At 41.0% G+C, this 14,528-nt stretch overlaps 1 pseudogene; it reads right to left on the reverse strand.

The window, feature by feature from the left end:
* Positions 1–4,890: 4,890 nt before the first annotated feature.
* Positions 4,891–5,497, reverse strand: LOC150040812 (THO complex subunit 7 homolog pseudogene; annotated as a pseudogene).
* Between the last annotated feature and the right edge of the window lie 9,031 nt (positions 5,498–14,528).

Genomic DNA, 14,528 nt, shown 5'->3' on the forward strand with positions numbered 1-14,528 from the left:
CTCTAGGTGTTTCAGGTTTTTTTTAGGTTATTTACATGCTCTTCTTCTGTCTTTTTAATATGTGCTCCTAGTGCAATAAATTTGCCCCTTAGAACTGCCTTTGCTGTGTCCCATAAGTTCCTTTGTGATGTCTCTTAATTGTCATTATTTTTGAATTTCTTTTCTGATCTGATCTGTAACCCAGGATTTATTCAGAAGTGTGTTGTTCAGCTTCCAAGTGTTTGAATGTTTTTTTGTTTTTTGTTTTTTGTTTTACTTTTACTGCATTGTTCAGAACTAGTCTGAGTCCACTGTGGTCAGATAGAGTGCATGGGATTATATCAGTCCTCTTGTATCTGCTTAAGTTTTCTGTATGAACTATTATATGATCTGTTTTGGAGTGTGTTCCATGTACTGCTGAGAAAAATGCAAAAAGTTTTGCCGTTGGGTGAAGACTCTATGTATATCTGTTAAGCTCAGCTGGGCTATCGTGTCATTTAAGTCAATGTTGTCTTTGCTTAACTTTTGTTGAGTTGACCTGTAATTTGTTGAGAGTGGTGTATTGAGGTCTCCCACTATGATTGTGTTTGTATTCTGTAATTCTAAGAGAGTTTGTTTGACATATTTGGGTGCTCCCGTGTTGGGGGAGTAAATCTTTATAACTGTAATATTGTGGGTATGGATTGTACCCTTTACTAATATGTAGTGGCCGTCTATATCTTTATGTAATAATTTTACTGAGAACTTAATTTTGTCGGAGATTAAGATTGCTACTCCTGCTTTTTTGCACGGTGCATTGGAGTGGAAAATTCGTTTCCATCGTTTCACTTGGAATTTGTTTGTCTTTGGCAATGAGGTAGGTCTCTTGGAGGCAACATATGGATGGGTCATGTTTCTTAATCCAGTCCACTGCTCTGTGTCTTTTGATTGGATTGTTCAGCCTGTTCACATTTAGGGAAATTATGGAGAAGTGGTCAATGTCCATTGTCATTATTTATTTTTACTTCTAAGTTTCTTTCTCTCTCTTTTTTCCCCTTTTGTGTTTAGTGAATTATAGGTAATTGCTTCTTGATGGGGGTTCTTGATGTTCTGCAATTTGTTATCCATTAATTAATATTTTTGTAATGCTGGTTTATTATGCATGTATTCATATAGCTTCTCTTTGGAGTGAAATATTCTTGTTTCTCCCTCAAATGTAAATGCTAGTTTTGCTGGATATATCAGTCTGGGTTGGCAGTTGTTGGTCTTCAGGACATGAATGATGTTTTTCCAAGCTTTTCTTGTGTTTAGGGTTTGTGTGGAGAGTCTGCTGTTAATCTAATTTTTTCCCTCTTGTAGTATAGCTCTTCCTTTGTTTTTGCAGCATTTAAGATCAATTCCTTGGTATTTGGGTCTAGTGTCTTTAATATGATGTGTCTAGACGAGTTCCTTCTAGGATCTTGCCTGTTTGGAGTCCTGAAACCTTCAATAATTTGAGTATTTTCCCCTTTGAGTTTGAGGAAGTTCTCTGCTATGATTTTGGTAAATAAGGGTTGCATTCCTTTGTTCTGGAACTCGGCCCTTCATAGATCCCTATTATACGAAGATTAGATTTCTTAGCTGTGTCTGCCAGGCCCTGGAGTTCTCTTTGGTGAATTCTGACTGAGTTCTCTAGACTGATGACTCTCTGTTCCAGCTCTTGCGTTCTATCTTCCATTCCTTATGTCCTATTCTCTATCTCAGCCAATCTGTTGCTTAATGCATCCATTTTTGCTTGAATTGTGGACACTGAGCTGATCATGTCTGCTGAGGGGGGTGGGGTATTCATCATTGCTTTCATTTCTCTTTTGAATTTGAGGAGCTCTTTGGTAATTTCCTGCCTATGTTTCTGGAATTGTTTATGTAATTCTGCTTAATTTCTCTAGTCATGTCCACAATCATCTCCTTGAATAGAGTCATGTTTTGTGTCTCTTCAGGTGTCATTTCTTGGGATGGTGATATCTCTCTAGTCCCCTCACTCTTGTTTCCTTTTGGGCTTTGTGTGGGACTTTATTTATATATGTCGGAGTACAGTGTTGTGCTTTTCAAGGCATCAAGGGCTGTTGTTGTAGGTTCCCTCTGTGGTTGGTAGGTGGCGGTCTTTACTTGGCTTGGGACTCGTGGTTCTGGGAATCTGTGTATGCTTGTGGTTCTCAGCCAGATTGGTTCAGCCGCTGACTAGGTCTCAGTTTGTAGCTTTTATAGGTGTTCGGCCTGTTCCCAGATGCTGTGTGCAACTGCACAGCTAGCTCTCAGCCCAACCAGTGGCCCCGCAGTTGTCAGTAGGATAGACATGTGCACTTCAGTCTCAGCTATTCCGGCAAATGGCTATTTTCCTGCCCTGTTCCCAGGGGTGGGGCCAACCCAAAGGCCTGGGGTTTGGGATTTTCTGGTAGCTCTCTGAGTGATTTCTGCCCTGTCCCCAGGGGCGGGACCCAGCCGAGGATGTGGGCTCAGAGGGCGGAGCCACACCCTTCTGGCTCTCAGGGGTCGACCTCGGCCCCTGCTGGTCTGCCCTTCAGTTCCCTCTTGTGTGTCAGCCACTTTGGCAGACAGTCTGTCTGTGACGCTGTGGGGTGGGGGGGTTGGTGCTGTCCCAGCAGGCGGGTGCCTTATTTAGGTTTGGATTGTAGAGATGAAAAATAAGTACCCTTCAATAAGCAGAATAAAAAATACCTCCGATTCGAAAAATCTCCAAGGACCCAGAGGCTGCACAAACAGGAACTTCTGAACCCTAGTCAGCCATTGTTCGCACAGGTGTCCATAAGCTCCAGGAACTAACCTATTTTGTGTCAAAATTAGAATTGCACATATAGCATTTGTTTCCCAAGCCATAAAACTACCCTCAGACAGTTGAATGGGACTCAACCAGCGTGAGAACTTCCCGTCAGTTTCCACCAGCCTGGGAAGCTCCCTAATCTCTATCTTATCTCACTCCACCACTGATGTGTGTAAACTTGTGATCTTTGCCTTTAAAAAGACTGTGTAAACCCTGACCAACGGCTCCTCCCCCCACCTCACTGCCTCACTAGGTTGGGGTGCACGTGGACGGGTTCCCTGCCTGGCTTGTAACCTGCAATAAACCTTGCTTTTACATTTCGGACGCCTCTATCTCGGTGGCTTTCTTTGGAGACCCCCGTCTCAGGGCACAACATTATCAGTTAGACGCTGGCTCCCAGACTCCCGTGCACCCCCACCCGCTATTGGAAGGCAGGGTCTCAGCGCCCTCACTCTCCACTTTCAGTGGCTTGGGGGAGGTGCTGGGTCTTAGCTCCCGCGTGCCTGTCAGTCTCCAGTCAATGGCCTGGGGAAGGGGGCTGTTGGGGGAAGGGACAGGATTCTGAATTCCTTCCCCCCCCCCCCCCCCCCCCCCCCGGCCCTTGCCAGTTTTTCTCAGATGGGGTGGAGGGGTCTGAGTTAAGTTCTGTAGCTCGCCACCACCTCTGCTTTCCCGATGGGTTTTGGGGAACCCACTGGGCTACTTACTGACAGGGTTAGAAGTGAGTTGCTCCGCGGTGTTGGAGGGTCGTTTGCCTCCCCTCTGGTCTCCGACAACTTCTGTGCTGTTCGAGCCCGGTCTGTGCGGATTCTTGCGTCTGGGTTCTGCTGCTTATTGGCATAGCTGGAATTTGGGGCTTCCGGCTCAGCGCCCTCCGCTGTGGCTTTCCCGGAGGCATGGGAGAGGGGTCCTCGCATTTTGAATTCTTTGAGAACGTTGGATATAAGCTTTATCTGGATTTCTTTTTCGGTTTGTGTATTTCTCCATTGGTTCTTGAATTTATAGTAGTGGATTTCTTTTTTTTTAATTTCAAACAACTCTTTATTCTATTACTTTTCTACTAAAATGGATTTTAAGGAACCATATAGAAAAAAAACATAACAAAACACTTAACCATGTTTCTCCAGTGTTACATACTAAAGCAAGTATTAAAATACTAAAATTTAGGAGGGGGTGGGGGAAGGGAAATGAGGACAAAAACGTGAGAAGGGATATCAACGTGTGAGAAGTAATGCACCTTCTATCTGACGAATATAACTGTAACTCCTGAATACATTAAAAAATACTAAAATTTATTACTAGCATTTAATACTCAAGTATAAAATACTTAAGATTTATCTCTTAAATCAGCAGTCCCCAACATCATGGAACCCCTTCCCACAAGGAATATACAAGTATCATGCATATAGTTTATAGGTTCTGGGTTCCCCAAAGTTATATTCATGGACTTTACTACCTCGTATATATACCAAAAATGCCACCTTCTTACAGTCTTTCTTTATAAAACTATAAATGTTACCAAAAACTACCTAGAGTGGTAAGGAACAAAACCATGCAAGTTTAAAACATGTTTAGATGCTATTTCCTACTTTTAAGACCAAAAATTGAGCTGGGTACTGGTGGTTCAGGATTGCAACCTAATCAAAAAGCTGATATCTGAGGATTACAGTTCAAAAGAATCTTGAATAAAAAAAAATCTAGAAAACTCCATCTTCAGCTAAGCAGTGAAAAATTCTGGACTGTAGGCATAGATCACTCTTGAGCAAGAAAGCAGAGTGAGAACAGGTAGTCCGAGTCCTGAGTTCAACCTCTGGTACCAATAAAAAGAAAAGGGTGGGGAAGGATAAAAAATACAGGCGAGAGTTGAAACTCACATGGTAAAGGACCTGCCCAGCAAATGCAAGGCCCTAAGTTCAAACTACAGTACAATAACAGATAACCTCTCATCTCAATAAAACCAAATATACAATGAAATAATTTTTGTGTGAATATGAATAAAATGTAAATATTTAAAACTAAAATATTTCACTGCCAAAACTAAATATTTCAAGAATACAACAAATTCTAAACACACCACAGTCATTTAATACTCTGGGAATGAGTAACTAGCCTGTCTATGACTTAGGTTCTATATCCATGAAAGTTTCTTCACATTCTTCTCCCTCCAACAGCTTCTCTTCACTTTCCAATGTTTGTTGAAGTTCATGGATAGTACTAAGAAGAACATGAAACTGTTTGCGTCTCAATTCCAGCTTATCTTCAACGCTTTCTTTAATATGTGAAAGATGTTCTTTTTCCCAGAGCCTGTAGTTCCTTTAATGTCTGAAGCCTATCTGGATGAAGCTGGATGTTTTCACCAAAGCATCATATTCTTGGCGATTCTTCCGTATCTTTTTGCTTGAAAAATCTCCTTTGTGCACTCAGCAATTTTTTGTGTGCTTCAGCAATGTTACCTTCTATTTCTTTGTAAATCTTTTCATAATTTTCCATTTCTCTGAGATTCATATCATACACCAGCAAAGTTTTGCCCATTGAAAATTCACATTGAGACAAGGTGCTCAGCATACGTTGGTACTGGCCATATCCTTCTTCATGGGATCCAGAGTTGCACCATTTAACAAAACTTTTCACTAACAGATTAATTCTCCCATCATCACCCGCGCCGTCTCCATCAATTAGGAGATGCTTCCATTTCACTTCATCATCTGTTGAAGTTCCCATGGCGTCTTCAATGGTGTCTTCCCAACAAGTAGTGGATTTCTTAAGATAGTTGGCTGTGTCCCCATTTCCTCGGCGCCATCTTCAGACCTCAAATATTTGCTTTTTAAAATAATATCCTTGCCATCATATGTGCTTTAAATGGGCTCCAGTGTCTCATACTTGTAATCCTAACTACTTAGGAAGCTGAGATATTGGAATTGAGTTTCAAAGCCAGTCCCAACAGAAAAGTATGTGAAGACTATCTCCCTTAACCAGTAATGTCAGAAGTGTCTCTTTTTTTGCTCCAGGCTAGTGGTCTGTCACTGGAGTCACAGCTCTACTTCTGGCTTCTGGCTGATTAACTGGAGTTAAGAATATAATCTTTCCTATTGAAAAAGACTTCAAACCAAATCCTCAGATCTCAGCCACCAGAGTGATTATTGACATGAGTAACCAGCACCTAGCTGCTGAGAGTTTTTACTGAAAGCATAATAAAGATATATTTAAAACTTGGAGCTCAGTTTATCAGCTTTCTTACCATTATTTCTTCTTGTTCCACTCTTCAACTGCCTTAAAGATGATAAAAATAAAACCAGGGCTGGGAGCATGGCCTAATGGTAGAGTGCTTACCTAGCATACACGAAGCCCTGGGTTCAATTCCTTGGTACTGCATACACAGAAATGCTGTGGCTCAAGTGGTAGAGTACTAGGCTTGAGAAAGCCCAGGGACAACACCCAGGCCCTGATTTCAAGCCCACGGAATGGCCAAAAAAAAGATTATAAATACTGTCCCAATGGAGAAGGAGCTACAAATGATTGAATAATAAAATTGGCAGTTGTTTGAACTTACCTTCCACCAAACAAACATAAAGCAATTTATTTTGGATACAATAAACTGATTTGGCTTAATAATGATTTGTCTGGTCCTTGTAAAGTTTAAATCATTCCAATAAACAGAGAAATGAGTGTTTGCCTCTTTAAGAGTCATTTGATTGATCAAGATGCATTGTATTCTGAAACTAATAAGTTAAATTGAAAGCCATTCATACAATTGCTTAAAGAAAATTTAAAAAATTAATAAAAAGAATTACCTCATAGAGACTGGAGCTGGATGTCTGAGGAAAAGAAGCACACAAAGGATCTAGACTTGGTAAATGCTAAGGGCTGTTTTATTGATCCCAGTAGGTTGTTTCAAAGCTTCTTCCTTCTCATTTCTAAAATAGAAATAATACTGACTTAAAAGATTTTTGTAGCTGGGTATGGCAGGCTTATGCTTGTAACTCAAGCTACTCAGGAGGCTGATAGCTGAAAGTCATTGATCAAAGCCAGCCCTGCTAAGAAATTCCATGAGACTTTTTTCTCCAGGTAAGCACCCAAAAAGGTGGAAGTGGAACTATGGTTCAAATGGTAGAGTACCAGCCTTGAGCAAAATATCTCAAGGATAGTCCCAGGCCATCCAGGTCCTAATTCCAAGCCCCAGGATTAACGTGTGTGCGCGCGCGCGTGCGCGCACACACATGCACACCTCACACAGATTTCTATAAAAATTAGGGAAGTTATGTAAAAAGTGCCCACTGGGTATTTCACTGGGCACTGATTAGGAATGAACCATAGGACTCATGGGTAGAGATGGGAGGGAGGAACTGGAGAGTGAGGGAACAGAGGACACTACAAAAGGAAATGTACTTATTACCTGACTCATGTAATTGCAATCCTTCTATATATCACCTCTATAATAACAAAAAACTCAATTAAAAATGTAAGTGCTCACTGAGTCAGATGCCTGTGGGTTACCCCTAATCCTAGCTAATCAAGACGCTGAGATCTGTCTGAGGTTTATGACTTGAATCAAACCTGGGCAGAAAAATCCCTGAGACATTTGACTTCTAGAATTGTATCATTTTCACAGTGAATAGATGTAGCATACAAAAATACACATAATCTGAAAAAGTATAATAGTGAAGATTGAGCTCCAAACTTTTTTTTGGTCAGTCACAGGGCTTGAATTCAGGGCCTGGGTGCTGCCCCTGAGCCTTTTTGTTCAGAGCTAGCCCTTTACCACTTAAGGTCACAGAACCACTTCCAGTTTTCTGATGATTACAGATAATAGTCTACAGGGCCAGGCGCTGGTGGCTCACGCCTATAACCCTAGCTACTAGGAGGCTAAGATCTGAGGATTGGGGTTCCAAACCAGCCTAGGCAGGAAATTCTGTGAGACTATTAAGTTCAGTAAATGAATGTGGCTCAAGTTGTAGAGCTCTAGCATTGAGAAAGCCCAAGGACAATGCCCAGGCCCTGCATTCAAGGCCCAGGTCTGGCAAAAAAAAAAGTTCAGGACATATCCTAGGCTTAGAATTGAAGCCATAGTTCCAGGGGAAAAAGTGTCTCATCATGGACTTTACTTCCTGGGCTGTCTTTGAACCACAGTCCTCAGATTTCAACTTCCTGAGTAGCTTGAGTTCTAAACATTTACTTATTTTTTGCCTATCCTGGGGCTGAAACTCTGGATCTAGGCACTGTTCCTGAGCTCACATGCTCAACACTAGTTCTGCCAGTTGAACCATACCTTCACTTTCCACTTTTTGTGGTTAATTGAGATGAGTCTCATGGAATTTTCTGCCCAGGCTAGCTTCAAACCATGATCCTCAGATCATAATCTCTTGAGTAGCTAGGATTACAGGCGTGAGCCTCAGGCAATTGTCCTGGATGGTATATCATTTCTATTAAAAAATGATTTTTTAGCCAGGTGCCAGTGGCTCATGCCTGTAATACTAGCTACTCAGTAAGCTAAGATCTGAGCATCAGAGTTCAACTGGGGCAAGGAAAGTGTGTGAGACTCCAAATAACCACAAGAAAACCAGAAATGGAGCAGTGTATCATAGTGGTATAGGGCTATCCTTGAGAAAGAAGAGCTCAGGGAGAGTGCTCAGGTAACTAAGTTCAAGCCCCATGACTGCCAAAAAAAAAAAGGAAAGAAGAAAAGAAAAACAAAGTAAAAAAGAAAAAAAATTTAGAAAATGTAAAACCAAGGGCCTGGAGTTTGGCCTAGTGGTAGAGTGTTTGCCTAGCACGCACAAACTCCTGGGGTTCGATTCTTCAGTACCACATACATAGAAAAAAAGCAGGAAGTGGTGCTGTGGCTCAAGTGATAGAGCTCTACCCTTGAGGAAACCCCAACGACAGTGCTCAGGCCCTAAAATCAAGCCACAGGACTTGCAAAAAAAAAAGAAGAAAAAAAAGAAAGAAAATGTAAAATCAGTGTCCTGAGAATGCAAAGATAAACAAATGTTAAATTATCTTTGGTTGAATGAAGATTAACACATAATAACCAATTCAAACAAAAAGCCATAACAGCACAGACTTTGTATGCATTAAAGGCATATTAGGAAGAATTGTAAAATTGGTTTTCTAACTGGTGAAGGGAGATCTAAATTGCATTTGAATTCCTCTGTTACCGACAAGTCACCTAGATAATACACCAAAATAAAAGACATTGAGCATCAAACAATGCTAGCTTATGACAACCTCAAAGACCTACTACAATCAATGAATAATTTTTTTCAGTCCTGAGGCCTCAGCTCTGTCCCTGAGCTCTTCAGTTCACGGCTAGTACTCCTCCACTTTGAGCCACAGTGCACTTCCACAATGAATAGCTGTTATTGAAATACAAAATGTGTTTCTATTATAATCATCACTCCCTTTTGATTAGAAGAAACAGTCACAAGGAAATTTTATTCTTGCTCTTGCTCATGAGATAGGACTTGTATCATTAAATTTAGCCTGATTGTTGGCAGAGCAGCTACAAGAACTTAAGTTTGATTTGGGGGCAGTTTCTTTTTTTTTATGGGTCATGGGGCTTGAACTCAGCCTGGATGTTATCCCTGAGCTCTTCAGCTCAAGGCTATGGTTCTACCCTTGAGCCAAGCTCCACTTCCTGTTTTCTAGAAGTTAACTGGAGATAAGAGTCTCAGGTACTTTTGTGCCTGGCTGGCTTTGAACCTTGATCCTCAGATCTCAGCCTCCCTGAGTAGATAGGATTACAGGCGTAAGCCACCACACCCAGCTTTGAGCAGTTTTTATAAGTAATCTCATTTGGAAGATTTAGATCTTTGAAGTTAGAAAATAAAATCAGGACTGGGAGCATAGCCCAGTGATAGAATGTTCACCCAACATGCCTAAGCCCTGGATATTTTTTTGTCAGTCATGGGGCTTGAACTCTGGGCCTGGGAGCTATCACTGAGCTCTTCAGCTCAAGGATACCTTGGCACCCTACCTAGCACCTCTTCTGATTTTCTGGTTGTTAATTGGAGATAAGAGTCTCCTGGTCTTTAGTGCCCAGGCTGGTTTTGAACCACTATCCTCAGATCTCAGCCTCCTGAGTAGCTAGGATTACAGGTGTGAGCCACTGAGCCCGGCTGAAACCCTGGATTTGATTTCTCCATACCACATACTCAGAAATGGCTGGAAGAAGTGCCGTGACTCAGTGGCAGAGCACTAGCCTTGAGCAAGAAGTGTTCAAGGCCCTGAGTTCAAGCCCGAGGTCTGGCAAAAAAAATATCAATAAATCACTACCAGGTTTTACTTGCAGTAGCTATACATTTTGTGGAATTCTTCTCAGAGTCCCCTAAGTATCCTTAGTTTCCTGAGACTACTGGGAAATACCTTCCTTACATACTTAAATGGCTGGCTATCCTGTAAGCCAGGAGGTATATTAGTATTCTCAAAATTTCATAAACAATGATTCCATAAAGACAATCTTCGGTCTCTTAAAATATCTTGTCATATGTGACTAAATGAGCATTATTCTCAAACATGATATTCCCATTGAAATCTTACTATTTCCATGTATCTCCTATTAACACAAGTAGGACAGATGCCTCCTGACTTATTTTTGTTTCGGGAGCGGGGCGGGGGCTTTAATGCAGTACCACTTGAGTCATAGCTCCACTTCTGGCTTTTTAGTGGTTAATTGGAGATACTCATAGACTTTCTTGCCAAAACTGGGTTGTAACCATGTTCCTCAAATTTCAGCTTCCTGAGTTGTTAGATTCCAGGCCTGAGCCACTGCCACTGAGCTTCGAAATGACTTTTAATATGTGAATAGTTACATTACCGTGAAAAGAAGCATAGAAGCATATTTAGGAGAATCAAGAGAAGCATGGCTGAATTCTAGCCACATTATCCATCCTTTAGTACATGTGATAGCTGGAGAGTCAAGGGGAAAATGCCTCCAGGAGCTATCCTGCACCTGCACACACAGGACCAGGCAAAACGGCTGAAGAAGAGGATGAGATCCTGAATATAAGAGCCACTACCAGTGCACATGTGCATATAACACACACACACACACACGCACGCACGCACGCACGCACGCACGCACACACAGACTTATAGCTCAAAACAATAAACCCCTAGCCAACATCATACCAAAGCTGAAGGAACTTTATCTAAGAGGAAGTAATTAGGCAAGAAAGAGAAAAGGTATACAAACAGGAAGTGAGGAATTCAAAAGGTAACTTCTTTCAGAGGATATAATTCTATAGATAGAAAAACTTATACCAAGACATACCAAAAGATATCAGAACTGATAAATGATTAACAAAGTAGTAGGTTACAAAATCAATATGCAAAAACTACCTATTGTATACAGCAATGATGGATTTGCTGAGAAGGAGATTATCAAAGCAATATGGTTCACAAAATCCATTCAAAAATTCCCAGGGGTAAACTTAACAACTAGGAAACTGAAAGAATGAGGCAATGAATATTAGAAAATTCTGGTTGCACTGGCTAATCTTTTTTTTTTTTTGCCAGTTCTGGCGCTTGAATTCAGGGCCTTGCACTTTCTGAAGGCTAGCGCTCTACCACTTGAACCACAGCACCATATGAAGCTTTTTCTGTGTATGTGGTAAAGAGGAATGGATCCCAGGGATTCCTGTATGCTAGGCAAGCACTCTACCACGCTCCCGGCCCAAGGTTAGTTAGAATCAAATTTCATTTTTCTTTTCTTTTTTTTTTTTGGTCTGTCAGGGGACTTGAACTCTGGGCCTGGGTACTGTTCCTGAGCTCTTCAGCTCAAGGCTAGTGCTCTACCACTTTGAACCACAGTGCCACTTGTGCTGCCTAATCTTGATTGTAAACTTGGTTTAAGAGATGCCTCGATTAATAAAGCACACATCTGAATCTATGAAGGCACAGAGCAACAAAAAAGCAATTCTAAGATTCATGTGGAACCACAAAAACCATGAGTAAAAATCATGAGCAAAAATAAAATAAACAGGGCTGAGAGTTTGGCAGAGTGATAGAGTGCTTGCCTAGCATGCAAAGACCTGGAATCGAATCCTCAGTACCACATATATAGAAAAAACTGGAAGTGGTGCTGTGACACAAATGGTAGAGCTCTAGCCATGATGAAAGCCCAAGGACAGTGCCCAGACCCTGAGTTCAAGTCCCAGGACTGGAAAAAAATTTTAAAAAATAAAACAAACAAAAAAACCCAGAGGCATTATAATGTCTGATTTCAAGATATATTACAGAACCACAGTAACCTAAACAGCAAGTATTAACATAAAATCAGAACCATAGACTAGATGAAGAGATTTCAGAAATAAAACTGTGTTTCCGGGGCCGGGAGTTTGGCTTAGAGGTAGAGTGCTTACCTACCTTGTATGAAGACCCGGGTTCGATTCCTCAGTACCACATACATAGAAAAAGCCAGAAGTGGTGCTGAGGCTCAAGTGGTAGAGCTCTAGCCTTGAGAAAAATCCAAGGACAGTGCTCAGGCCCTGAGCTTAAGCCCAGGACTGGCAAAAAAAAAAACCCAAAAAACCAAAAAAACAAAAAAAAACCTGTGTTTCTACAGATTATTTATTCCCAACAAAGTCACCTAAAACATCTATGAGAGAAAAGACAGCCTCTTCAATAGGATCCACTCAAAATATTTCATATTAAGATATAGAAGATTAAATCTTGATCCCTATGTCTCACTCAAAGTCACAAAATTCAAGCCAAAATCTATCAAAGTTCAAAAAATGAGATCATTAGAATAAAACACTTTAAGAGAATACTTTAAGGCCTTAATATAGGCAATGCATTTCAGGATAGAACTCAAATAGCATAGAAAATCAAAACAAAATGACATTATAATCAACTAACAAGTTTTTAAGCAACAAAGAAAATAATCAATAGGAATAACAATACATTAAGAACAACAGCCAAATAAAACTGTAACCCCTCTATATATTACAATAAAAATGCAGAAAAAAATACCTAGGAAGATCTTAGAAGAATGGAGGTTCTAAGCCATCCTTGGCTCTGTAAAACAGACTGTAAGTGCGTGAGACTTACCACCCCCCCAAAAAAAACAACTCCCACAAAACCACCAGAAAGCTAGAAGAGGAGGTAAAGAGGTAGAATGCTAACTTTGAGCCAAAAAAAAAAAAACAAAACCCAAAAACCAAAAAACATTTAGGGGGCCGAGTGGTAGAGTGCTTGCCTAGCATGCACGAAGCCATGGTTTTGATTCCTCAGTACCACATACACAGGAAAAAAACCCTCTGGAACTGGTGCTGTAGCTGAAAGGGGTAGAGCTCTAGCATTGAGTAAGTCCAAGGACAGTGCCCAGGCCTTGAGTTCAAGCTCTAGGACTGGCAAAAAAAAACCCAGGGATACACACACACACACACACACACACACACACACACACACACACGTACTTACAACATAATTATAATCATGTATGTTTTCACACATATGAATATGTGTGCTTACACCTATTCACATACATATTTATTTCATACATGTTATTGATATGAATTCTATTTTATGAAAACTAAAGCTGAAGGTTAGAAAGACACATTATTTATTTGGAAACAAGCCATATATCTTTTGAAATGCTTTGTATTCCATTATATTCCAGATGGCAGTGGTTCATTCATTCATTCATTCATTCAAGTAGCAGTGAGCACCTGTATTTTAGGCATATTATTCCTCGCTTACAGTTGAAAAATGAACTGGGTGCTGGTGGCCAGTCCTGTAATCCAGCTATTCAGGAGGCTGAGATCTGAGGATCACAGTTCAAAGCCAGCCAGGGCACAAAAGTCTGTGCGACTCTTATCTCAAATTCACCACCAGAATATCGAAACAAAAGCCATATAACCAATGATTGTTGTCCTTAATGTACTATGTTATCTCTCATCTCCTTTGCTGTCCCTTGGTTATCTCATATTGTTATAGTATCTCACTTTGTTATCTGATATATTGAATTTATTTGTATTTGGTTATTTGAAATTTGATAGGGAAGGGGGGAAAACCAAGACGGGTGTGGGGTGTGGGGGGGAGGGAAATGGGTACCAAGACATGTGAAAGGGTATCAATGTACGTGAATTAATGCACTTTCTATCTGGCAAATATCATGTAACCCCTTTACTAATTACAATAAAAAAAATTAAAAAAATTCACCACCAGAAAACCAGAAGTGGTGCTGTGGCTCAAGTGGTAGAGCAGTAGCCTTGAGCTGAAGAGCTTAGGGACAACCCCCAAGCCCAGGGTTCAAGTCCCACAACAGACCAAAAAAAAAAAAGGTTGAAAAATGAACAAGGTTATCAGTGTTTACAAGGAGCATATAATTAAGCCAGTAGGACAGACAAGGGTGGACAAATTTTATTTTTCACACAGGGGTTTATATGGTCCTTCAGAGGAGACAGGAGGGGGTAGGGTAGAGGAGTAAATCCTGGAACTGCTTAGATAAGGGCCAGGTGGAAGGATGCCTGCACCAGATAAAGAAAACCGTCTGTGTAAGCACGGCAATTGCTGCTATGTTTGTTTTCCCACAAGTTTCTATCAGACTGTGCTTCCTGGGGTGTGTGGGGCCCATGCAGGCACATTCTTGAGCTAGGAATTCAGGGAGAGGAGAGTATGCTCCCGACAGTTTCCTGCTCCCAGTCCCCTCTCTGGTCTTCAACCCTCTACACTCTATAACTTCTCCCCCTGCCTGACAGCAATTCGCTCTTCTCTATCCCACGGGAGATCAGCCTGTTCACTTTGGACATTA

Source organism: Megascapheus bottae, chromosome X (genome assembly GCF_031878675.1).
Source record: "Megascapheus bottae isolate mThoBot1 chromosome X, mThoBot2.hap1, whole genome shotgun sequence".
NCBI lineage: Eukaryota > Metazoa > Chordata > Mammalia > Rodentia > Geomyidae > Megascapheus > Megascapheus bottae.